Genomic DNA, 26,145 nt, shown 5'->3' with positions numbered 1-26,145 from the left:
GATTTTCATTTCCTTGGTTTTATCCACAGGAGGAACTGTTTGTTTCATTATTATGTATATACTTTTGAGCCAGCCCTGGTGGTCTTGTGGTTAAGTTTCGGCACTTTCACCACTGTGGCCTTGGGTTTGTTTCCCAGTCAGGCAACCACACCATCCATCTGTTGGTTGTCATTCTGTGGTGGCTGCGTGTTGCTATGATGCTGAAAGCTCTGCCACTGGTATTTCAAACATGAGCAGAGTCACCCATGGTGGACAGGTTTCAGTGGAGCTTCCAGACTAAGACAGACTAGGAAGAAGGACCTGGCTACCCAATTCCAAAAATTGGCCATGAAAACCCTACAAACAGCAGTGGAGCATTGTCTGATACAGCACCAGAAGGTGAGAGGATGGAGCAAAAAGACTGGGCAGGGTTCCTCTCTGCTTTACACAGGGTCACTGGGAGTCAGAATCAACTCAACAGCACTAACAAAAAACCCCCATACTTTCTGTTTTGTTGGTTTGTTTTGTTTCTATGGTAATATTTCAAATCCTCCTGAAGCTGAACTATTCTTCATTACTTTTCTAAAACTGTTAAGCCAACAATTGGACTCTCAGTAGAAGACAACTGAGAAGAAATTTTAGTAATTATCTCTTATTATTCTTCACTCACATGTGTCCAACCTCTAGCTATGCAATAAGCTTATTACACTTGTTTCTTATATACTGAGACTATTTTTTAGTCATATTAGTAGAACGTTTACTTAAAAAATAAGTTTATAAGTTTTTATAAATATGTATACAATATAAATATTCTAGATATTTCAAGTGAGGTCATTGGGCATGTTCTATTGCTATTTACATCAGTCCTTCTCAAACTTTAATTTTTATGGGAATCACCTGGAGATCATAGTAAAATGCAGATTGTGCATTTCTAACAAACTTCCTGGCGATCCTGTTGTTGCTAGTCCATGGACCATACTTTGAGTAGCAAGGCTTCAGACAAAATAGATTAAATTGAGGTACATCAATTCAATAGAATATTTTGAAGCCATTAAAAAGAATAAGGTCAGAAATGGAAAAATCTGCAAGATGGGCTGTTTAAATGAAAAAGCAAAATGAAGAACTGTATATATTTGATTCCATTTGCATATTTTCAAGGATATTTATATATGCAAAGAAAAATTCTGGAAGAATTTATAAGAAACTCAATTAGAGATTATGTTTGAGGTGGGGCAGTGAGAGTCTGGAGCAGCCCAATGCCCAGAGTTACCAGCACCCTGGGGTTGGTGTAGATTTTTCCCTTCCATATTTTTATGGCTTCATTGCATAAGAAACCTTAAAATACATGTTAGTTTTGTTTTTAAATTTTACGTAAATGGGGTTATATTTATTTTTTGAATTGTTTACTATATATGAGTCTTATTATTCTTTTAATAAGGCATATAATAAAGGAGCAAGACCAAAATCAACAAAAAAGGTCCATCAAAACCATGTGATGTAGCAATGCTGTACAAAGTGCACTGGATCGGGAATCAGAGAGTCACATCCTTAAGGTAAATCCTTACTAAGCAGCTTGTGACATTGGGTGAGTCATTAGGCCTCTCTGGGTCACAGATTTCTAACATGTAATCCAAATGCTCCTACGTTCCTCTAGCATCTAACAGCCCAGTTATGAAATATTTTAATACACACTTTTCTGGTCCTCACTTCACAGTTGACTAAGACCTCAGACTCCCATTCAGCCTCCAGGGATTCCGCACCATGTGTTACAGTTTTTGCCACTTGGGTGCTGATTTGGCTTCAAAGATTGTGGATTTTGGCTGAAGATCTGACCAGTAAGTTGACTCCAGTCAGGCGACAATCAGACAGCAAGGAGGACAGGGGACAAATGGGAGTGGCAAATCCACCTGACAAACATACTGGGAGATGATGTCTTCCAGTCTATCGTCTTTGTTCAATCTCATGGATAGAGTGCTTCTTCACCTTCATCTGTGACAGATTTCAGTTGTGACGGTGACTGCTTTGTTACCACTGGTTTTATTGCTATCAATGTCACCATTGCAAGTGTTTTCTTGACCTAAATATGTTGAGGTTGAGAGACACAGGAATACAATCACCCACTCAGGGGAGCCTAATGCTGGTTTTGGCTGGAGAGGTGCGACGAGAGATGAGATGGTCAGCAATGGCTTCTCCCCCTGTTGTCAGCATTCATTTGAAAGGGTGAAAACCGAGAAATGTTCAAAGCTAAGATTATGCAATCAATCAAGGAGCTAAGTGAATGTTTGGGAGGGCAGTTCAAGATTTTAAAAAGGATTGATGACATTTATCACTTTATGAAATGTAGAAAGAGAGCACAAGAAGGGCCCCACAATACCTTTTATGATTTAGCCTTGCAGGTCACAGACTATCACTTCTGCCACGTTTTATTCATAGAAGCCAGTTATTAAGTAAAGTCAACACTCAAGGGGAGGTAGAGTTAACCCCACCTTTTGAAGGGAGGAGTATCAAAGAATTTGTGGATGTATTTTAAAAGCACTACAATGGTCAAATTAATTGAAGGCTCTCAGTATTATAAAATCAACTACAAGATAGCAAGGACGCATAATTTTGTTAATCAGTCCTTCAATTTATATTAATTTCCATAGGAAAAAAATCACAAATAATAACTAATATCTGTTTAACACTCCATGTACCAGGTACTGCACTTGACCTTTCACATTATCTATTTTATCCTTAGCACGATTCTGGGAGATGGATCCTCTCATTACCATATTTCATGCCATGAATTATAACATGCATCCTTCTTTTATGTACCATTAAGAAAGAAACAAAAGTGCCGACTAAACCATATCACAATGCTTTCTTATTTGTTAGAATATGTACTTTGTATTTCTTGGAAGTATATGTTCTAGGCTTATTTAACCTTTTTTTGTTGTTGTTTGTGTGTCACTCTTGTGCTCACATAAAAAAGGGAAAACATAAGTGAAATAAAATGGTGTTCCTAAAACTTTTTCACATTTAGAGTCCAGTTCTTCTGAAACATTGGCATTGTTGCTTCCCGCCAGAGGACCCAGCCTTGCCTTCCAGGTCCCATGTGTGCAGGTGACTGGTGTAATTTGGGAGAAGTGGTCATAACTCCAGCCTTGGAGTTATAGCCATCATTTGCAGTAGTGAGATTTTGGGGATCCTACTGGAAAAGAAAATAACAACTAAAGACCACTTTATTTCAAATAAGTGTAGGATCTTAAATTATGTTTCTCATGTCCCATTTAGATATATATTCAGTATGCTCAGGCTCTCAAATGCCTCTTCTTTCTTTTGAGTCTTAGATCCTACATAATTAGCCCATATCTTGTTTCTTATTGGATGAAAACAAGTTTTCATTTAATTTATTCTGACTTATTCAATGAGTTATCATAAATTTTTCCCTCAAATTATTTGAATAAATGTAGGTGAAAATTTCATTTTCGTACTATATACTTGTTATTTTTCTTCCTAATCAACTGCATTTTCTTGCTCCAAATATCCATGTAAGATAGCTTCACTTCCACTTTTGCTAATTCTGCTTTAAGAAAGAAAAGTTCCAAAAGCTTTATTTTATGTAGTTTGGTCTCTTCATGGTGGATATGACCCAATACATCTCTCTCGGCTAAGGAATTTTTTATTTTTAGAGAAGACGTTAGAGCAGGGAATTAACACTTCCCAACATCATATTACAGATGACTCTTAGATGACCAAGTTTGTCTAATTGGCCGTTAGGCATGTTTAGCTTCTTACTTCTCCAAATTTTGCAATTTTTACGACTAACCAAATTTAATGACAGTTACTGCACGATATAAAAGTTATGGTCATCAAATAAAGAAATGAAAATTTTCATGCCAATAAAGAGAGGTTTCTCCTTGTGAAATTGTTTTTCACCATTTAGTTTGAGCGATTTTAGCTCTTCATTCACATTTCCTAAGCAATTACACCCATTTGCACGTGCAATGATTCAGTTCCCATTGAATCATGATGAAAAGGAAAGCACAACGGAGAGGAACAAAACTAAATCCTAAAAACATTAAGCTACCATGTTCCTCTCAGTCTTCTGGAGGTTTAAGGTTGCTCACATTTTTTCATCAGATGATACTCGGCAACAGGAAATGGGATATGAGAGCTCTGCTGTGCTTTCCCAAAGGAAATCACGAGAGAGCACAGGGAGTGAGGGCCAGGAGAGATGGAAAGTCAACTTAGCTGTCTAAAGCATTGTGCTTAAAGCCGCTGGGAGCTGACAGAGACTTACCAGGTCCCTCCAGCACTCTTCCAAGAAGGAGCTTCTAGTAGGAGGATGGAGAGCAGGAATGATGACACCATTAAGATGGTACTTAGGTGGCAGCCTAGCTTAAAGGAAAAAGCACAGGGTTTGGAGACAGACACATACCTGGATTAGATTTTTGTCTCAGTTACTTCCCAGGTATTTGAGGTAGAACAGGCTTCTCAAAATTTAAAGTGTATAAAAATCACCTGAGGACCCTGTTAAAATGCAGATTCCGACTCAGTAGGTCTGTGGTGGGGCTCAGAATTTCACATTTGTAATAAGCTCCTAAAAATGCCAGCGCTGCTCGTCTGTGAACTACCCCTTGAGAAACAAGGGTTGAAAGCAAGCTGCTTTATTTCTGAGTTTCAGTTACCTCCTCTGAAATGTAGAGAAATGGTATCTAGTTACATGATTGCAGCTTTGATTATAAAGAATATATGTAAAGGATCTAGTACAGTGCTTGTCACATCAGAGGTGTTCAATAAAAGGTACTAATGTTGAATTTCGCCATTAGTCAGCTTCAAATGTTTTGTCACTTTAAGCCAATGAGCCAGGGACATTCCTATCAGGGGTGATAACAAGATTTGGCTGTCTAAGGAAGCTCATTGAATTCGTTTTTTTTTCTGAAGAAGATTTGCCCTGCGCTAATATCCATTGCCAATCCTCCTCTTTTCTTTTGCTTGAGGAAGATTAGCCATGAACTAACATCTGTGCCAATCTTCCTCCATTTTTTTGTATGTGGGACACCGCCACAGCATGGCTGGTAAGTGGAGCAGGTCTGCACCTGGGATCCAAATCTGTGAACCTGGGCTGCCAAAGCGGAGTGCGCTAAACTTTTACCACTTGGCCATGAGGCTGGGCCCTGGATTCATTTTTTAATGAGTGACCGTTTAGCTACCTAAAGATTTCTGGCTTTTTTTTCTTGACTAATGGAGTACAATATAGAGTCAGAGGAAAAAAAGCATAAAACAAAAGATAGGATTTTAACAATTAATATCACCTTCGGCACTTTTTGGAAGGAAGAAATAAAACTGGCTAGGATTTTAGATGTGTTCTTCAAATAGCTTGATGTACAATGTATTAAAGAAATTGACTTGCAGTCAGGCTGAAGTGTGCTGACATGCTGAGAGTAAAGACTCGCTGAAGCCACCGAAGGGTTTCCAGATTCTCAAGGCTGTTCTTCCCTGTTAGAAAAATTCTTTGTATCTCTTTTACATTTCAACAGTCCAAGGTTTTACCACTTTATGTAATTTTTTTGGTAACGGTTTCTGATTTTATAAAGTTTGGCTTGTGAGATAATTAGGAGTTCTATTCTGGTTCAGGTACAGGAGTCCTGTAATTACCCACTGCATCCCATGATAATTATCTACACTTGGGCCTTTTTTCCCTGTGGCAGAGCAGGCCTGCCTTATTACGATATAGCAAGCATTAAAAATGTTTTCTCAGGAGGAAACGGCTGTGATGAGACCTGCTCCCTTTCTTCACAGGAGGTAGAAGATTAATACAAAATGTCCAGATTACTCTGCCATTGTTTTCCTTTTCTGTGTACATCCTGAAAGTGGCTTTAACTTGAAGATTTTGTGAGCAGATGAAAATTTTAGTCAAAAAAGATGCACATGGTAAAGGGATAAGATGTTTAAAACATAAAAAATTTGAGTTAATTGTATTTTATTTCCTTAAGTGGATATTTTTGAAAACTAAATGACAGTAGGTTAATGTTGCAGGAGATCATAGCAACATTCTTGCAAGGCTTTAAGCTTAGCAACAACAAGTTACAAAATGGGTGGCTGAGAAATGCGACGTGCTGACTCTCATAAATTACTATACTAGATTGTCTGTGCTTTTGAATCAAAGGCTGGAAGGGAGTATCTTATCAAACATGAAGGCAAGGGGCTTAGGAATGCTGGGCCCTTGCAGGAACGGAACGCCGTCTGCATAACTTGCTGATTGTTTGTTCCTAGGATACTCCCTAAGAGAATGGCCTTGGGTAGGGCCAGGGTATGTTGAAGGGAGGAAGACTAGAACTGCTGAGCTTTGACTTGCATATCCCTGCTGGCATGAGTTCCTGCTGTGCTTGTACTTCTTTGCCTGCAAATAAATACTTGGAGATCAGAGGGACCTCTCCTCAGTCCTTGAGGCTGATGGTCCCCTGTCCCATTAAATAATATAGGGTGTGTTGTGTCTGTTATATAGACTGTGTTCAGTATATTAACTCCATCTGCCCCTTCAGCTGGCTGCCTAGCTGGTCTCAGCAGCAGGTTAAACTTCAATTTTCCAGAAAAAGCTTCTCTTAAAAATCTAACTAGTTAGAGCAACTCATTTTTTTTTTTTTCACAGATAATCTTAAAGTAGAATCTGTGAAGTTTTTAGTTAATATGATACAGCACTCCTTTCTAAGCAATTTTGTGTAAGTTGGATGATTTACCTGTAAAACATATTTGGAATACAACTAGCAGAATGTCATTATCTCAATTTTAAACATGTAAAAGAGAGAGAAAATGTACCCTGGGAGCAGATTCCAGACTAGAGTGAGATTCATTCATGTCCTGGATCTCTATAGCTGTCTCCCTCTCTTGTCAATGAAGGATGTTGATACAGCTAGAAATGAGATTTTTTTTTTCAGAAGACATTAGCTCCCTTGATCCTACAAGATGTCCAAGAAGTAAAATTAATAACCAAAAAAATCCTAATTAAGCATTTTTTTTTGTGCCAGGCACTGTGATTGGTGCTGGGATAAAATGGGCAAGCAGGAAACCAACATGGTTCTCATCTTCACAGAACTTGTGGGCTAGCAGGGTAAGAGAGGCCAAATAATCACAGATTTAGAGCTTAGAGGCAAAGCTAGCTGAAGACCTCAATTTTGGAGTCATTAGTATGAGTGGTAGTTGAAGTTCTGGGTATGAATGAGATTGGCTGGGGCAGTAGTCCTCAACTCTCAGTCTCACATGAGAATAGCAGGGAGCTTTAAAAAATGCTGAAGCTTAGCTCTATCCTAGACCAGTTAACCCAGACCATCTCCTGGGAGTGGGCTCTGATGTTGGCATTTTTTAGAAGTTCCCCTGGGGATGCTAATTTGCAGCCAGAATTGAGAACCAGAATTGAGAGGGGGGAAAAAAGGAGATTAAAAAAAAGTTGTGGGAAAGCATAAATCACAGTTTTTAGTGGGATTTTCAAAAAGCTGCTTTAAAGAAGGATTGATGGTATCAAGTTCTTAAGGGTTGAGGAAGACGTTTTGATCTGTGGGATAAAGAAAGATTCTACTCTGTCTTGTCTTCCACCTTTCATACACGTGCAATTTGGAATTTTGGCACTCTTCTGCAAGCATCAGAATGACAAACCAGTCTCACAGCTTCCCCGAACCAGCACTGTTTAGATGGTTGTGGAGTCGGCACCAGATACTGTTGAACCTTGATCGGTGTAAGGGTCAAAAAAAGCCCTGGAAAGACATTTCTCTGCTTGACCGTTCCTGCTCTTCTGCAAGAAGACATCTGGATTTGTTCCTGTCTGATTATAGCCCTTCCTTTCCCTGGTATTTTCCCTTCTACTTCCCACTTCACGTTTCATTCCTACCCACGTTGCTAGATTTTATTTCAGGATTCATGGGTATTAGTACCTATGTACAAAATCCACAGCGGGATGTAATTCATAGCTGAGTTTAAAGAACTCTATGTTCAAGTCAATAAGTATCTTTTATTTTGAGTGTTTACCACTGTAATAAGTTCAGGAAGGGGCCAGGGAAGGGAGGAGGAGGGAACACCTGGCTCCCACTCTCGAGGAGCTTACAGTACTGAATAGCAAATAAATGCTGCACGTTAGAGCAAACAGTGTTAGAAGAGTCATAATGTATGAGAAGAAGGCATTTTCCCCTGCGCTGAGGAAGCAACTCAATTCAGAGGTGCAGAGATGATGTGTGTACCTTGTACTTTGGGCAGAACGGGGGCTGAAAGCCTCCTTTCATCTCCTGTAACATCCGACTTTTCCTCCTCTTTGTGCCCATTTTGCTTTATCCGATAATGAAGGACTCTCTGACTGTTATCCTCTAGGATCCCAGCATTTTGATAAAGTGTCTCTTCAGACTTCCTTCCATGACAGAATGATTCCCTTACTTGGGATTTATCTCATGAAAGCCCCAGAACATTGTGTAAACCCATTCTAGTATTTATTTGTTCTGCTAAGTCACTTTTTTCTCAACAACAGGTCTTAACCTTTTTCTGAGATTGCGTTTTTCTGAATGCAATCAGCATCTTTGCTCTGCGATGTGAGTGATCAGGCTCCAGGTTGTCAGGCAAACTGGAGGAGAGAACTAGCGCCCTAAGGGCTGGCTAGGACTGGCACTCATGGTGCAAGTTGGGCAGGAGAGTCTAGGAAGAGGTGTTCACCTCCATCTCATTGTCCGCCTTACCGGGCATCAAGCTAAGAACTTTACATACATTGTACCATCAAATCCTCTCATCATCCCTGTGAAAAGGGTTCTCTTATAAACTCCACCTTAAACAAAGCAAGAGAAAGATCATAAAGCATAAGATTCCATAACTTCTTCATGGCAGAGCCCGCACTCAAATCCATGTGTGACTCTAGAGTATGTCATATATCCTACAGTCAAAATACGTGTCAAGTCAATATTCAGAGACCTAGGCTGAACAGAAAGGCAAAAACAAGAGGAGTCTGCTGTGGAAGCTGGGTAGAGGGGTCAGGATCTGGGGCTGGATTTGTGTTGCAAAATCCAGAAGATGCGGCAGACAGCTGTGTACAATTAGAATGGGTGTATCTTCTGTTTAACCCCAAAATTTCTTTTCCCCTTAGAAATTGAGAACTTCCTTTTAATATTATCCTTTAGAGATATATATATCCTAATATCGTTCAAATAATGCAAAAAGAAGCAGGACAGACAGGCATCCCAATCACATAGCTTTTGGTAAACCTGGTGTGTCTGGGTTAGTGCTAAGTATAGCTTGAGGCAGAGGAAGAAAACAATTTTCAAAAAGTAATGACACTTGTCTCTAAATTTAAATAAAGAATGAGACAAAGAGCTTTTCTAAATAATTCTTTTTGTGATTAATTTGAGGAGCCAGCTTTGAGGAAGATTGTCTTTGCAATAATCAACCAGTATTTGGCCACTCCAAATCTTGAGCATTTCTGTGACTTTTAGCTTATTAAGCTTGCCTCAAACACTAAACCAAATACAGGCTTCTTCTCTGATGGTGACTGGAGTACATAGTGATCAATAAATACAGCCTAGTTAAGCTGTAAAGTGCTGGGATCTATTAGGTATGTCTCATGTAGACAGAAATGATTTTGGTCATATTAGCCATTATAGTTATGTCCTAGTTTGTGGGGGATGCACTGAGTTCCATGAGAATGTCCTTTAGAATACACTGCATTCTTACATGACAGTCTCTGTTGTAAAGTTTTATTATAGGGAAATGAATGAAATAGAAGTCATTGATTATTTTTCTCTGGTTATGATCCAATTTCGTATGCCCATAATAGCTCAGCAATTCTCCTAGACACTTGCAAACTGTGTTCTCTAACATTCAGGGACTCGCTGAAGGATTTTCCTGCTAAACCATGGAGAAATCTATATAATGCTCTTTCTGTTCTGTAAAGTGGAATTCCAGAGTAAGATTTTATTTGAGAAAAAAGAAATCTACAATAAGAAAACTGAAACCCCCTGGTATAGATCATACTTCTCCTGATCATTATAGTATTTCATACAGAACACATTTAAGAAACATATTTGCCATAGACAAATGACTGTAGTCATTTCCCATTGACCTAGAAGTTTCATCATTTTATAATCAAAAAAGAGATTATTATTGTCCCAATAATTAAATATTAGGAATTATGTGAAAGAAGTAAAAAAAGCGTTCCTGTACTTAGGAATATACATCCCAAAAAGGACAAATAGTAATTTTTATCTAATATATTTTTAAAACAAAGGTCAGCAATTTTTTTCTGTAAAGGACTAGATAGTAATATTTCAGGCTTTGTGGATCCTCTGTCACAACTCCTCAACTCGGCCAGTCTGGTATGAAAAGAAAGCAGTCATTAGACAATAGTAAGCAGGTGGGTAGGGCTGGAATTGGTCTGCAGGCTGTAGTTTGCCAACCTCTGTTCTAAAAAGTCAATGTTCACCGCTGGCTTGGTGGTGTAGTGGTTAAGTTTGCATGCTCTGCTTCGGCCACCTGGGGTTCGTGGGCCTGGATTCTGGGTGCAGACCTACATACAGCTCATCAAGCCATGCTGTGGTGGCATCCCACATACAAAGTAGAGGAAGATTGGTACAGATGTTAGCTTAGGGCCAGTCTTCCTCACCAAAAAAAAAAGGTTAATATTCATGAATATATATGGGGTATACTAGAAACAAGTGACCATATTAGGGAGAATACCCTTTTTTTAAAAAATGCTAGAAGACAGATTGTAATGATTACACTTATAACTTTAGAGAATTATTCACTGTAAGTGTTTATCTTGTGATTTTAGGTTATATGCTTTTAAGATTTCAAAGATATTTTTTCATGGCTAATTTGCATACTAATTATACATTTGGGGATTTTTGAATAATTTTTGGAATAGGTATTCACTTTCACTTCATCCTTAGCTATCACTGATAAATATTTGTCTGCACTGACATTATGCCCAGGGTTTGCTTGGGAGATTAAGAAGCTGCTTATATTTTTCTAGTCACAGACAAAATTATTTTCTGGAGAGTAATCCTTATAATTCGGCTCAGATAAGTTTTGATTAGTTCAATGTCTTTATTTAGTGGTGGACAGAGAAGTGGTAATTTATTGCTTTTAAATAGATGCCGAATTTTCTCATTTTTCATATGTTAAATTTACAAAATCAGATGAAAATCACTTTCCTCTTCAATTTTTTTTTTAAAGATTTTATTTTTTTCTGTTTTCTCCCCAAAGCCCCCCGGTAGATAGTTGTATATTCTTTTTTTGTTGTGGGTCCTTCTAGCTGTGGCATGTGGGACGCCGCCTCAGCCTGGTTTGATGAGCAGTGCCATGTCCACGCCCAGGATTCGAACCAACGAAACACTGGGCCGCCTGCAGCGGAGAGCGCGAACTTAACCACTCCTCTTCAATTTTTTTTTTTACTGTATTACATATATTGCATGTGACTTTTAAGAATTTTCAACAACTAGCTACAACATCTCAAAAACATATTAAAATGACATTGGTAGTGGGGCTGGCCCCGTGGCCGAGTGGTTAAGTTTGCGCACTCCGCTGCAGGCGGCCCAGTGTTTCGTTGGTTTGAATCCTGGGCGCGGACATGGCACTGCTCATCAAACCACGCTGAGGCAGCGTCCCACATGCCTCAACTAGAAGGACCCACAACAAAGAATATACAACTATGTACCAGGGGGCTTTGGGGAGAAAAAGGAAAAAATAAAATCTTAAAAAGAAAAAAAATGACATTAGTAGAGGACTTAAAAGCTTATCTATGATTATAGAAGCTAAAATCTTGCTTTTTAGTCAATGTCAGAATTATCGGGAAAAAGTGAATCAAGGAGCAAAATTATCAAGGAACTCTTCACTTATTAAAAGGCGTTAAGCAGTGCTTGAAATATTAAAGAATATGTGTACTTACAACATTTTGAAATTACTTCATGTCCCTTTCTGTAATACCACCAGCTTCAAATAGAGCTATTTTCATGCACCAATAAATAAGGGCATGTGCTATAGCTCTTCTCAGGGACAGTAAGAAAGAATGACCCGGGCAGGATGTTTTTACTATGTGCCATACAGAGCAAGATTGCAGACATAGTCTCTACTGAGATTATACATCCTCAGAAACTGCTAACGGGGGAGTTGTGGGCTACAAACAGCTGAGGATGGGTTTTATTTAGTTGGCATAATGTTTTATAAATTTGTTACAACTTAAAATCAGATGATTTGGGGGCCAGCCCGATGGTGCAGCGGTTAAGTGCACACGTCTCGCTTCGGCGGCATGGGGTTCACTGGTTCGGATCCCGGGTGTGGACACGGCACTGCTTGGCAAGCCATGCTGTGGCAGGCGTCCCATATATAAAGTAGAGGAAGATGGGCATGGATGTTAGTTCAGGGCCAGCCTTCCTCAGCAAAAAAGAGGAGGATTGACAGCAGATGTTAGCTCAGGGCTAATCTTCCTCCCAAAAATAAAATCAGATGATCTAAAAAATAGGTGAATCTGGTACAAAACGCTCATATTCTGGCATGGGCACAATGGGATGGAACTGAAAAGTTTCTGTTCCTTTAGGGCGGGGCATGTTTTCACAGTCCTTGTCATGCACGCAGTACATGCCTTCATTCTAACATCCATCCCTCTTAACCCATTGGGTCTTCCACCTCACCCTGCAGGCATAGATGTTTTCAGCCTCTCATCTAGGTCCAAATCAGAGATGACCTGGTTGGCTCAGCATCAGCCACAGACTTACCCAGCTCCTGCAACCCTGTGGGATGTCTTTGTTGTGCCACTTTCATTGAATGCTTACGACGTGCCAGCACTGTGTAAGGATCCTCACGCCAACCCCGTAAGATAAGCGTCGTCATTGCCCTCATTTTGCAGAGGCAAACTGAGGTACTCGGAGTTAAAGCAACTTGCCCAAGGTTGCCCAGGGAGTGTGCAGGATTGCCAGTCCAGGCCTGAAGCCACGATAATAAATCTTAGCCATATTGCAAAGTAGTTTCTGTTTTTTTAATCATTTCTTTCCAGAGACCTACCTTCTCAAGTTGTAACCACCCCAAACTATGCAATTTTACTTTCTCCTAACACTGATTCTATATGAAATGCTGTTTATAGAATTTTTATTCTAATCAAAGTAATGTACACACATAGTTTAAAAATAAAATTTCCAGTCCATTCTACTCCATGGAAGTTGCCTCTGGTATTTACCTGTATATTTCTGAGTCATTGACTCCCTTTACTGGTAGCTGGTAACCTCTTCCCTCACCTCACCCTCATTTCCTTCTTCCAAGTTTCCCAATATAATTATATCATAATTTAGTTACAATGTTTACATTTTCATGACAAATTGCTATTAATAACTTAGTACTGTACTATGATCATATTTTCTTTCTTTTACAATATTCTCTTCCTTCCCACCAGAGGTAACAGTACCTATTATTCATTTCCTTGGATTTCTATGTATTTGGTTTTTTTTCAATGCTCCACCAACTATTTACACATTTATGAACCTTTTCTTTCAGATGCTCAAACACACCAAATAACCTATCAGACCCAATTTTTCTCCCCTGGAAACTTCTTTTCCTGTCACCCTGTGTCTGCTGCTTTAACCTAGATGGAGCGCTCTCCTGTTTGGTGCAGAAAGCTTAAACTCTGTCCTTCTCTTCACATCCTTCTGTGTTACGTCCTTGTCTTGTATCCTGTGTCCTCCCCTTTCTTGGTTCATTCTTTCATTTTGCTGAAGCTCATCTCTTTGTAGCTTCCTAGAAAAGTGTGCATGGGAATATATTTTTTGAGTCCTTGAATGTTTGAAAATACCTCTATTGTATCCTCACACTTACTTTTTAATCTGGGTAGAGTACTAAGTTGGGAAGTGTTCTCTTAGAATTTTGAAATTATTGTCTCCACTGTCTTCTATCGTTCTATGTTGTTGTTGGACATCTAACAACGTTATGATTCCTATTTCTTTCTGTATGACTCCCCTCTCCCTGCTTCCTTTCTGGATCTTTTCTTTAACCCTGTTCTGAAATTTCACAGTGTGTGTTTGTACGGGTCTTTTATCAGTCAGAGAGGTGGGTACTCAGTGGGCCTTTTGATACACAGACTTGTATCTTTGAACCTCAGAAAATTTTTCTTCTCTTTTGTTTTTGATAACTTTTTTCCTTTGTTTTCCTGTTCTGGAACTCTTATTTATATGTTGCCCCTCTTGCTATAATTATCTAATTTTCCTTACTTTTCTATCTTATTTATTGTTGATTTTCTTGATCTTACATTTCAATCTTCTGTTGAAATACTTGTCTTGTTTAGCATATTTTTAAAAACTGTTGCTCTTTCTTGCCTGGTGTTTGTTTCTTTTTCATTCATCCTTGTTCTGGTTTTATGAGCATGATATCCTCTCTTACGTCTCCAAGGATATGCTTATAGGCTTTTCTCTTTTTGAGATTTTTCTCCTTCTTCCTTCATTGTCGTCATTTCCTGCAGGTCCCTTTTTTTCTCTTTTTTTGGGCCTTTCTCCCTCAAGCTGAAGCCTTTCCCCAAATGTTTGGTGGTTCCTTAGCTGTCATTTGTAGTTAAGAGTGATGTTATAAAAAACGCGTTGGAAGATCTGTGAGTGGAGGTGGGGTTTGTGACTGGTGGGCTTCATTGCAGTTGATCGAGCAGCTTACTAACCTGGGGGACCAGCACATAAGTGAGACAGTTCGGTTTCTCCAAAAAAGAATTATCTAGTCCCCTGCACACAGTTACAGTTGTTCAGAGAGCACGTCTGGGAAGGAGGCTGAGATACTCGCTGTTCACAATGGAAATATTCACTCAATTCCCTTATTTTCAGCTTGCCACCTCATTCCAGTCCTAAATGTTGTCTGGAGTCCCTGGATATAAACTTCTGATCTCCTATGAGGGCTGTGGGGATCAGACGGGAAAGAAGGAAACTTTCTCTAGCCAAGTACATTAACATAGCTGAACGCGTGGTTGATAGATTCCAACATTTTCGTTTTCATTGGGAGGAACCACAAATATGGATTGTGGTGCCATTTTAGTGAGTTCTGGTAATTAAGGTGGAACTGACTTTTGGGCACACAAATTAAAATTCATTGTTATATAATCATGACTTTTGTGTAGAACCATTTATCTAGAGCTATGTGTTTGGAGAACTTCATGAATTCTTCTTCTTCTTTTTTTTTTTGCTGAGGAAGATTTGCCCTAAGCTAACGTTGGTGTCAATCTTTCTCTACTTTATATGTGGGTCACTGCCACATCATGGCTGCCAATGAGTAGGTCTGCACCCAGTGGGTGAAGCTGGGCTGCTGAAGTGGAGTGCACCATACTTGACCGTTAGGCCAAAGGGCCAGCCTCTATAAATTCATCTTTTTTTTATAGTCAACATGAAAGAGAAATAGAGTGTGGAACATGGAACCTGACTCTACCATATCTACCACTACATTTTTGTCTAGTTTTATGTTTTACTTTGTTTCTTTTATTTAGCTTTGATTTGTCTGGAAACAGAGTGATTATAAACTTTGAGTAAACAATATTCTGAAAAGTAAAAACAAAAAATTCTGCACACAGAAATAGACCTGTCAACTGTGCTTTTTGGAGTGAAAAATTATTTTATGTATTTGAAAGATTCACCACATGGAAATAAATTAATACTTTATTCTACTCACATAAAACACACAAAAAGCCATGTTTCCCATAATTATTTCAAGGTTTTTCTATTAATGTGTTGTCTCCAGTTTCACAATAAAAATGCAAGAATTCTATTCTTAGTTCCAACTCAGCTTGGAAAAGCCTCCCCTTGGAAACCACCACCCACATGCATGCTTTCCAAGAACTTGTTAATTGCATCTGAATTTTGTTGCCAGTTGGAGTCCTTAAATAAGAATAAAAAGTTTCTTTAGGTATGTATTTTTTTCGCTATGAAGAGGTATAATTCTAAGTCTTTTCATAACTTGGGGTAAGAATAACATTACTTTCAAAATCTTAACAAAATTAAAACTGTGAAAATTTCCTACCGGAAGGCATATAAATTGGACCCACCTTCACAAGGCTAAGTGTTTACTGAGTGTATTTGTTTGCCATAACAAAGTACCACAGACTGGATGGCTTAAGCAACACAAACTTGTTTTCTCACAGTTCTGGAGGCCAGTGTCTGGGGTCTAGGTGCCTGCAGAGTTGGCTTTCTCTGAGGCCTCTCTCCTTGGCCTCAGACGGCTGTCTTCTCCCTGTATCTTCACATTGTCTTCCCTCCGTGTGAGTCTGTGTCGAAATCTCCTCTTATAAATTGCATTGGATTAGGACTCACCCTAAACTTCATTTTAGCTTAATTACCTCATTAACCTACCTCCAAAGGAGGATACATTCTGAGGTACTTGAGGTTAGGACTTCAAAATATGAATTTTGTGTGTATGTTGAGGGGGGCACATTTAACTCATAACATCAAGATTACAAGTGGAGCCACTAACCCTCAGTCTATTCTATTCCTCGACTTTTTTTTTCTCAGAAGGTAACCAGGTAGCTGGATTGAATCTGCCAGTCAAAGCATAAGTGGTGTGTAGATACTGTCCGATTTAGATACAAGCTATACAACCAGGTTTAACCAGACAAGGAGCCGCAGCATCTGCTCAACACTCCTCATGGAGCACGGGAAGGGCAGTAGTTACTGCATTCCCACCGTGTGCTAGTACAGCACTTTCATATACATGTTTATTATCTGTCTGATTACTCACAGCAATCCTATGGTGAACATTTCACAGAGGAGTGAACTAGAAGTCAGAGGTGCTAAGTAATTTCCCCAAATTAGCACCTCTATTAAATGGTGAAGCTTGGATTGGAATCTCTGTTTGATTCTAAAGATCATGTTCTTTCCATTATTTCATACTGCTAGATTGACCATTCTCTGTATTGACAAACTTTAATCTCATGAATCAACTTTGTACTGATTCTGGCTTTTACAAAAGTGAAATGTGAGGGAGAAAGTTTAACAAATCTGTGGGAATGTCTCATAGTTGTATTCATCAATAAGTGTACACCATAGGGCAGAATTCAGGAATGGAAAATCTTTACTGGTATTGAGAACATTATAACACTGAATCTTAACTCATAATAGGAGGAAGATAAGAAATGTACTTCAAATGCTTAAACTTGGCTTTAAAAACCTTTTTTTCATAAGATTTGTGCAATAATTTGTATTCTTTAGTCCTTACCATATAGTGCATAGTTATTTTTGTACGACTCTTTCATGACTTCATTTTTATGCACTAGTGATCAGTTTCTACTTTGTTATATATTTTGAAATGCATGATCAAAAGGAACTGTGCAAGAATTGTTAGTCCAAAGAGTATTAAATTATTCATAAAATTTTATCGAAAAATATGGCATCTTTAATAAAAAAGCTTCGAAGGATTCATTCTCCCTCACAACCCTATAGCTCTATGAATGCTATGTAAGAGATTTGTTCTGAGTAGTTTTACATCTATTAGGAGAATGAAATACCTAGTTGTTAGCTTGATGTCAGCTTCATTGTGGAGGACATGCATGTGTCAACGCTGGACTTTCATATGTAAGTTTTCTTACACATTTCATAAAAATCTATATAACTTTTAATTTTCAACGTTTTTATTTCTAAGAAGATCAATTGCACTATATATTTTTTAAGTACACTAGAAAATCTATTGGCATTCTCCATTATATGTGTTGAAAAACTTACTTCATGAAATTCTAGCAAACAGCAATTTCCTTATGATTTCTTTAGGAATTCCCTTATCCTGTGAAGGTCACTATCATACCATGATTATCTTGCAATGCATTGATTTTTTAAAAAATGAAGTGAAATAATTGGTCATGATAAAATACGATGTGGGATGGAGAAAAGATGCAACACGTTATTCCCTCTGTCAACAACCAGCCACAATCTTAAAAGCTTCTCAGAATTTAGGGTGATGAAAACAAAGGAATTTTGGATGCAGAGGGTACAATTCACAATAGAGATTTAGTTACATGTTTTGAAGTATGGGGGCAAAACTTAAACTACCTAAGGTAGAAGAGCACTATTCTCTTTTAGCTAAAGGCCTGTGGTTAAAGACAAACAAGAAAACCCATAAAATTTGTCTGCAAAAGATATAGTGGTAGGTTAATAATTTAGGAAGTGCTGCTGACATATTAGATTTTGGTATTTTATTAAAGATAAAAAGAAGATAAAACTAATTTTTGCTGCTAACAATAAATATGACATGCAAATAGATTTGAGTTAAATGCTTGTAAGATTTGTAAAAATAAATATGAATATGATCCTTGTATGAGCTTATAGCATATTTGTGGCAATTAGGTTGTTCCAGTGATAATGTAGTTTTCATTACATGTTACATGATAGGAAGGCATCTGTACTTATTATGAATCTGAATTTTTATGTAATACAGCTTGATGTTGACATAAACAAATAGGAAGATTTGAACCGTTATTTAGAAATTAAGTGCAAAGCTTACTTGGGAATATTGCATTGAATCATTTCATGGCATTTTATCCCCTTTTCAGGAATCAAAATGTAAAATAGTTTGCAAATCAAGTAAAAATCCTTTTGAAGTTATAGAAGATAATGACCTTATTTTCTCAATAAGAGAATAATTATACACACACACAAGGGTACTTAAATAAAAATGTAAAGAATTAAAATCTGATGTGTTTTTCAACTGCACTGGAAAAAAATCCGTGTTTGGTTTTCTGTGATCACTTATTTTGAGAGGCTGCAGAAAATGGAAAAAACAATAAAAATAAATATTAGAGGAAGATGTTTCCCAAGTTTGTGTGTGGGTGCAAATTTTGCGTAACTCATAAGAGGAGAGTTAACCTGTAAACCAATGTTTATCAAAGTATATGGCAGCAGCAGTTAAATCATATGATATTTAATAATTCTAAATAAGCACTTCCCCTAATCTGTTGAATGCTGAGTTTGTGTACTGCTAAGAGGCAGGTTATACCATGGCTCCGGAAGAAGTTATCTTCCTTCTCGGCTGAAGGCAGAGCTTGTTGTGATGTCAATGACCAGCTGGCTCAGACTCTGTGATCTAACCCTCTTTGGGAAGGAAAAAACTGGTTATAGAAATGATTTGCCTTCTCAAAATAATCTGAAATATTTCTGGGATTCCTAGGCACATGGGTTATTCACTTTGATTCAAACACTTTATAGATCTTATTTAAATGAGAGTAAATTCTAATCTTGTAGTGATGCAAAAGAATTTTTGGTAATACCATTGTTGCCATCTATTTTTGCAATGATCCACTATTGTGTGAATGATTCAAATATATGGAGAAAAAATATTCAATAATTGTCTGCTCCTAAAAAAAACTGAGGAAAGAATGATACAAAATTGATAAATCTGCACTTCCCATTTATGTGTTTCAGAAATTTCTCCCTTTTAATAGGAAGTAGAGAGAGAGAGAAAGGGAGAGAGAGCTGCGATTTTTCATTCAATATTAGATATTAGATACTCTTTGATACTTTATTCTATCATTCTATGTCAGTGGAAATGCAGCAGCTTATTCATTTCTGAGTGATATTCTATCGATTTCATTCTAGCCTCGTTTGTCTTTCTATAAAATAGATCTGAATGGCTTTGATTAATCAGTACAGTCATTCGAGACGGTATACAAGCCAATCGGAAGACGTTTATTTGTGAAAGTGACTAAATATAGTTTACAATCAATGAGCACTTATCAAGTAATTATGCTGTGAAAAACAATATGGTAAGTGGTATACAGAATAAAATAAAAGGGTAAGATAAGTTCTCAAATCAACAAAACAGAGAAATTAAACTTAGGTAACATGAAAGAATTGGAAAACAATACATAACAGTAGAGTAGTTGAATTATAAATCATTAATAGACAACAAATAGTGTAGAAATTCTCAGAAGGGAGAGATGACAATGGGCCAAAATACGGACTCCTTATGAAGGCAAGCAGAACTAGAACTAGATTTGAAGCCTGTTTAGAGGTCAGTGTGGTAGAGGAAAAGGAAACAGTCAATCTGATTATTTTAACACTGCTTTGACCAGTTGTAAAAATACAAATTTATGTGTTGTCAAGGAACCTGTATTTGTAACAATTTTTATCATATAGTAAATTACTTATATGTTCAAATATAAACTTTTTTGGCAATATCATCACTCAGAAAATGTTTCTATGATATTCAAGTCTTTGTCCAATTTCTCACTATAGACACCAGTTTGATTATTTTGTTTGAAAAAATAAAGTATTATTGCAGAAAAACACAGCATCATGAAATAACCTCAATTAATGCTCATTCTCAGAGGCCAGCTGGTAAAATCAGTAAAAATTAAAGAAAAATATTGAAACACAAACAGCAATTATTCCTGGGTGTATGTTCCATGTCACTGAACATAGTAACATTGTGGAAATTATGAATGAAAACCTACAGAATTAATTTCTTTATAAACTCTTAAAGTTATGCAAAACATAGGTATGGCTCGAGATATATTTTCCAGTGATGGCATCATATACCAATTCCAAAATGGCTTTATCTTTAACAACTCAGATAAAAATGAAAATATATATGCTGGGAAACTGTGTTGGATGTCTCAAAAAGTTTATTTGGTAATGATAAAGGCACTGATACCAAGGATTCATGTTTGAATAAACTTGTTTGATGAAAGATTAAGGTGGAAAAAAGTGATCTTCACCTATTAGTATTATGTTAAATATTCTAAGTTAATAATATTATAAGCAGATATTTGTTCATTTTATTTAATTCAAATGGGTCAAATAACTTTTTTTTAAGTGGCTATACTCGCTGGGAGAAAGTGGACTAGCTTATATTCAGTATTGTTGTTCATTAGGGTTTATGTGGCATTCTGTTGGTGACCCCAGTAAGTGTCACCAGATCACTTCCAGGATGAAACCAAGGCCTATGGAATAATTTCTCATTTTTAATGCTAGCTTGTTTAATTAATAATTAGATAAATATTACAAAACATTTATGGCACCTAATATAATTTCGCCTTGTTGTCCACTTGGCCTCACTTCTTGTTGAGTGGCATGAACAGTCTGCTTAAAAAGAGCTGGGTACGGTGATGTTTACAAACGAAGTATTTTATCAAAGCCACTGATTTCTCACATTCAAAACTAGGTTTATTTCAGATCCTCAGAATCATGGAATAGATAAAACATTCCTTTGGAGGAGAGCAATAAGCATCGATCCAAGAAGAGGCAAATTCTGTAATTTTAAGCTGCTATGATATGGCTTTATTTTTTACAGCAGTTTCAACTTTTCTTCATTTTGTGCTTAAAACTACTCCAGGGATATCATGGCTGCATTAGTTTTTTTATACTTTTGATATTAACTTTTGAAGAGATCATGCAGATGGTCCCTAACTTATGATGGTTCGACTTGTGATTTTTCAGAATGACTCTATGATGGTGCAAAAGCGATGTGCATTCAGTAGAAATTATACTTTGAATTTTGATCTTTTCCCAGGCTAACGATATGCAGTATGATACTCTCTCGTGATGCTGGGCAGTGGCAGCAGCCGCAGCTCCCAGTCAGCCACGTGATCACCGGGGTGAGCAACTGATACACTTACATCCATTCTGTTTTCCACTTTCAATACAGTATTCAGTAAATTGCATGAGATATTCAACACTTTACTATAAAATAGACTTTGTGGGGGCCAGTCTGGTGGTGCAGCGGTTAAGTTGTCATGTTCTGCTTCAGCGGTCCGGGGTTTGCTGATTCACATTCCAGGTGCAGACATGGCACTGATTGGCAAGCCATGCTGTGGTAGGCTTCTCACATATAAAGCGGAGGAAGATGGGCATGGATGTTAGCTCAGGGCCAGTCTTCCTCAGCAAAAAAAGGAGGATTGGCAGCAAATGTTAGCCCAGGGTTAATCTTCCTCAAAAAAAAAAAAAAAGGCTTTGTGTTAGATGATTTTGCCTGACTGTAGCCTAATGTAAGTATTCTGAGCACATTTAAGTTAGGCTAGGCTAAGCTATAATGTTTGATAGGTTAAGCATATTAAATGCATTTTTGTCATATGATATTTTTAACATGGTGGTTTATCAGGATGTAATCCCATCGTAAGTTAAGGAAGATGTATATTTCCATAATTATAATCAATTAATTCTCTTGTTCAACATATCTCAACAGACCTAGAAATATCTTTAGGTTCTAAAATACCCACAAAAGAATTTTAAAGAAATAATATTTTGTATTAAGGAATAAATATGTAGAGGTCATTTGGATTGTTTAATATCTCAAAGCAATAAGAAAGCCAGCCCTCTAAATGTTTCAACTGCTCCATCTAGTCTTTTCTGAACAAACCTCCAACTCCCACGGCTCAAATCCACTTGGTTCTCCTGGTCCACATAACCATTTCACATGCCTCTGAGCAGAATCAGAGGACAAGGTATAAATGCAGTTTTGGGGGGGAATTAATGATACAAAGGCTATGTGCAAATGGATACCCTTTGTACCATTCATTTCCCCCCCTCCCCAAATTGAGAGGAATGGAGAGTTTTACAAATCTGAACTGCTGACAGAGCTGTAAATATTTTGGTAAGTGTTAGGATTCCCAGAAGCTCTGAAAGATATTTTCATGGCTGAATTGCCACAGAATCCTTTTGCAATCCACATGGTTTTGAAAAAGCTTCTTGTTACCACTGTCCTAGAACTGATATCAGGCCTTTGGGGTCTGGGGTGGGGGTGGGGGGCGGTGGTATGTTTCAACCAGTTTCATGTATCTGAGGTTAATGTTGACTCTTGCCCTCGTGGGCTAAGAAATTTGAAATGTTGGTTGTTTGTATTAGTCATGCTATGAAACACAGGATCTATGCCCCAAAGGATAGAAACTGTTTCTAAAGGAATCTACTGGCAAATGCTTAACTATGGGTAATTCTGACTTAAAACTCTCATCAAAACTTTTAGTAAAACATATTTCCATGGTGCTTTTGCATTTACAAAGCTCTTACTAACACATTTAGCTGTCAAATCCATACGTTTTTCCTAAGAAAAGTATAACTACTTCCAGGGATTATATTCAAACTGTTTAACCAGCAGCGCTGCCAGAATAGAAGGTCATGCCAGGCAGCTGAAAAAGTGCGGAAGAATGAGATGACCGTGGTGTGCCCAACTGTGAAGGTGAGGGGGGATCGTGTCAGAGGCCAGATGGTGAAGGGGCCGCCCTGCCATGCCAGGGGATTTGGATCTTAATCTGGAAGCCATGAAGTCTTTTGAGAAGACAGGTACATGATTAGGCTTAAGTCCTAGAGAAACCATTCTGGCAATAGTGTTAAGGATGATTTTAAAAGTCAAATAATGGAAGTGGTTGCCGGTATCCAGGTCAGAAATGAAGGCGGCCTTAGTCCAGTTAGCAATGCAATGGAGTCCTGCATATTTACACAAGACATTTGAGAAAGATTAACGAGGTAGAGTTCACACATCTTGCTAACTGCTATTGGATAAGTGGGGTAAAGGAAAAAGAAGGATCAGAGTTAGTGGCCAGGTTTCTGACTTAGGCATGTAGGTGGATGGTAGCGTAGCTCGTAAAGCTGCAGAAGAGGGATGAGACACTAGATTTGATGGGGAATATGAGTTCAATTGTAAACATATTCAATTTATAGGCATATTAATATGAGACAAAATAGTATTGTCTTCCAGAGAATTCTTTTCTTTTTTTTTTTGCTTTTTCTCCTCAAATCCCCCCAGTAGATAGTTGTATATTTTTAGTTGTGGGTCCTTCTAGTTGTGGCATATGGGATGCCACCTCAGCATGGCCTGATGAGTGGTGCCACGTCCACGCCCAGGATCCCAACTGGCTAAACCCTGGACCACGGAAGCAGAGCATGAGAACTTAACCACTCGGCCACGGGGCCAGCCCCTCCCAGAGAATTCTTAATGCACATCTGTTTCAAAGGAAGGAGACAGACTGGAGATGTAGATTCTACAGTTTCATAGGAGAGTAGGTAGTTGGATCTGTGAGAGTGAACTGGATAACAAGAGAACACGTTGAATGAGAAACAAAAAGTTCCAAGGAAGGTGTGGTGAAGTAGCACTATTTAACTAAATAGCTTCTTAATATATTTATTGAATATATTAATTATTACTAGTTAGAAATATCTGTTTTAATTTTTTAATCTTGAATGTTAATTATTTTTCTCAGAAACTCGTTGATATTCTAAGAGTAATTTCTTGATATGCCCTTTGTGGAAAAGCTTGATGAACTTTGTTAAAATGAATTACTGATTATTTAATTTCATAATACCATGCTGCTATTAAGAATACAATGAAAATATACTTAGTAAATGTAAGTTTTCAATTAATTACTCCATCCAAGCAGTTATTGTGTTTGTTGCCTCATGGACACAAGATGGCTGGCTGCCCCGTCTCCAGGTCTTGTCTGCAGGAAGGGAGAAAAGCATATGGTAAAACATGTTCTAAGTTGATGTCTTCAAAAAGTTTTCCTGGAAGCACCACTGAATAACTTCCATTTATAACTCTTTGCTAGAACAGTGTCATGTGGCTCTGTTATGACTTTACAAAATTAACATTTGTTAAGTGGAGCACAGGGTGCCAGATGGTGCGCTGTGGTTCGACAACAGACCACAAGAGAAATTGAAATGGAGGAGTTTATTACCCACAGGTGCTGGAGGAAGTACATGGCATGCCTCGAGGGGGCCACATGAGGAGGTCAAGGCAGAGTGTAGACAGAAAGAGGCAGGACCTGGGGCACATGCAGGGTTTTGATAAGCCCCACAGGGTCTTCTCTAAGGGGAGCATAAGGCATACAGGCACTGGCAGGCAGGCGAGACTGTGATTGCAAGGGCTCTTGGGAAAGTCATGTCAGGAACTCACATTTGCTTGTGACCCTTAAGCTGCTCTCTAGGGCATGGGCTTGCATGAGGGGGATGGTGTCAGTTTAAGGTCCCTGCAGGCTTCTTGGCCAAACAAAATGGATAGTGAGGCAGCACTACCATAGAGTAGCTTAGCTAAACTCTTGACAGCCTTCTTCTCGATACAAAGATGACTGGGGTGCTCGTTTCGGTAGCACATATGCTAAAATTGGAATGATAGAAGGTTAGCATGGTCCCTGTGCAGGGATGACATGCAAATTTGTGAAGCATTCCATATTTTTGAGACTAGATCTTAAATGTTCTCACAACACACACAAAAACATAATAACGTGAGCCAATAGAGGCATTAACTAACACTACCGTGGTAATCACATTGCAATATATAAGTGTATCAAATCAATATGTTGTACTCCTTCAACTTACACAATGTTATATGTCAATTATATCTCAATTTAAGAAACCACAGAAAATAATAAACAAAGATGATTGGGGTGCTGAGAACTTTTTGCTGGGCACATTTCTCTCCCGCAGCCTCTCTCCCCCAAATGAGGGCTCTGTTATTAAGGAAGAAGGATCTTAGATTGGCAATTGCCATTGCCACAAAGCAGAGTTGGCTCATAGTTAATTAATTCACTTATTCATTAAATACGTATTGAGAGCTCACTATACACAAAAGAATTTTTCCAGATCCTGGAGATGAACAGGAGGCAACATAGGCAAAACTTTGCTCTCAAGGAGCTTTCATATTATTAGGTAGAACTGTCATACTTGTGGGTAAAAAATAGTTGAATATCAGCCATTTCATATGGTCCAACTTATTAACAACCATGTGAGCATTTTACTTAATATGCAGGCATAATTATTTGATGGTAATGATTCTTTATAGTAGAGCCTAGCAGGCATTTTAATTTACAAAGTAAGCTCTTGTGATGAGGTAGTCTATAAAGAGACATGCTCAAACTAGTTCAAGTAAGGAGATTTATTATAAGAAAACACAAACACAGAGATTGACAAGGGAATCACTAAACAACAGCAGCCTCATGAGGACTGGTGCTAGAAGATGGTTTTGAATTCAATATGGTGGCGGGGAATTCAATCACAAGTTTGTGGATCTCCATGCTAGTATTCTTCTAGTAACATTCCTTGGCTTTTTCATCACAGTTTTACTTTTATCTTTCTATGAGCTGGATGCCAATGACTTTATTTTGTTATAGTCTCTCTGATCTGGATTCTTCCTATTGCCGTGGCTTCCTTCACTTTTATTTCCCACTTCCGCCCATGCTACTACTGGAAATTTTTTTCTCATTACATAGGCTAAAGGTTTGTGTCGCTC

General features: G+C 38.0%; 1 long non-coding RNA gene and 1 other non-coding gene across 2 annotated transcripts; both read left to right on the top strand.

Annotated features, from left to right (window-relative positions):
* Positions 1–225: 225 nt before the first annotated feature.
* LOC139083696 (uncharacterized) lies at positions 226–25,132 on the top strand. The gene is made up of 4 exons (XR_011540609.1): positions 226–378; positions 1,418–1,532; positions 21,439–21,523; positions 22,991–25,132. It is a non-coding gene; the product is annotated as an uncharacterized lncRNA (long non-coding RNA).
* Positions 24,991–25,093, top strand: LOC139083719 (U6 spliceosomal RNA). The gene has a single exon (XR_011540627.1). It is a non-coding gene; the product is annotated as a U6 spliceosomal RNA (small nuclear RNA).
* Positions 25,133–26,145: the final 1,013 nt, after the last annotated feature.

The sequence above is a fragment of the Equus przewalskii genome, chromosome 5 (genome assembly GCF_037783145.1).
Source record: "Equus przewalskii isolate Varuska chromosome 5, EquPr2, whole genome shotgun sequence".
Taxonomy (NCBI): Eukaryota; Metazoa; Chordata; class Mammalia; order Perissodactyla; family Equidae; genus Equus; species Equus przewalskii.
This window is presented reverse-complemented; position numbering and strand designations above follow the sequence as displayed.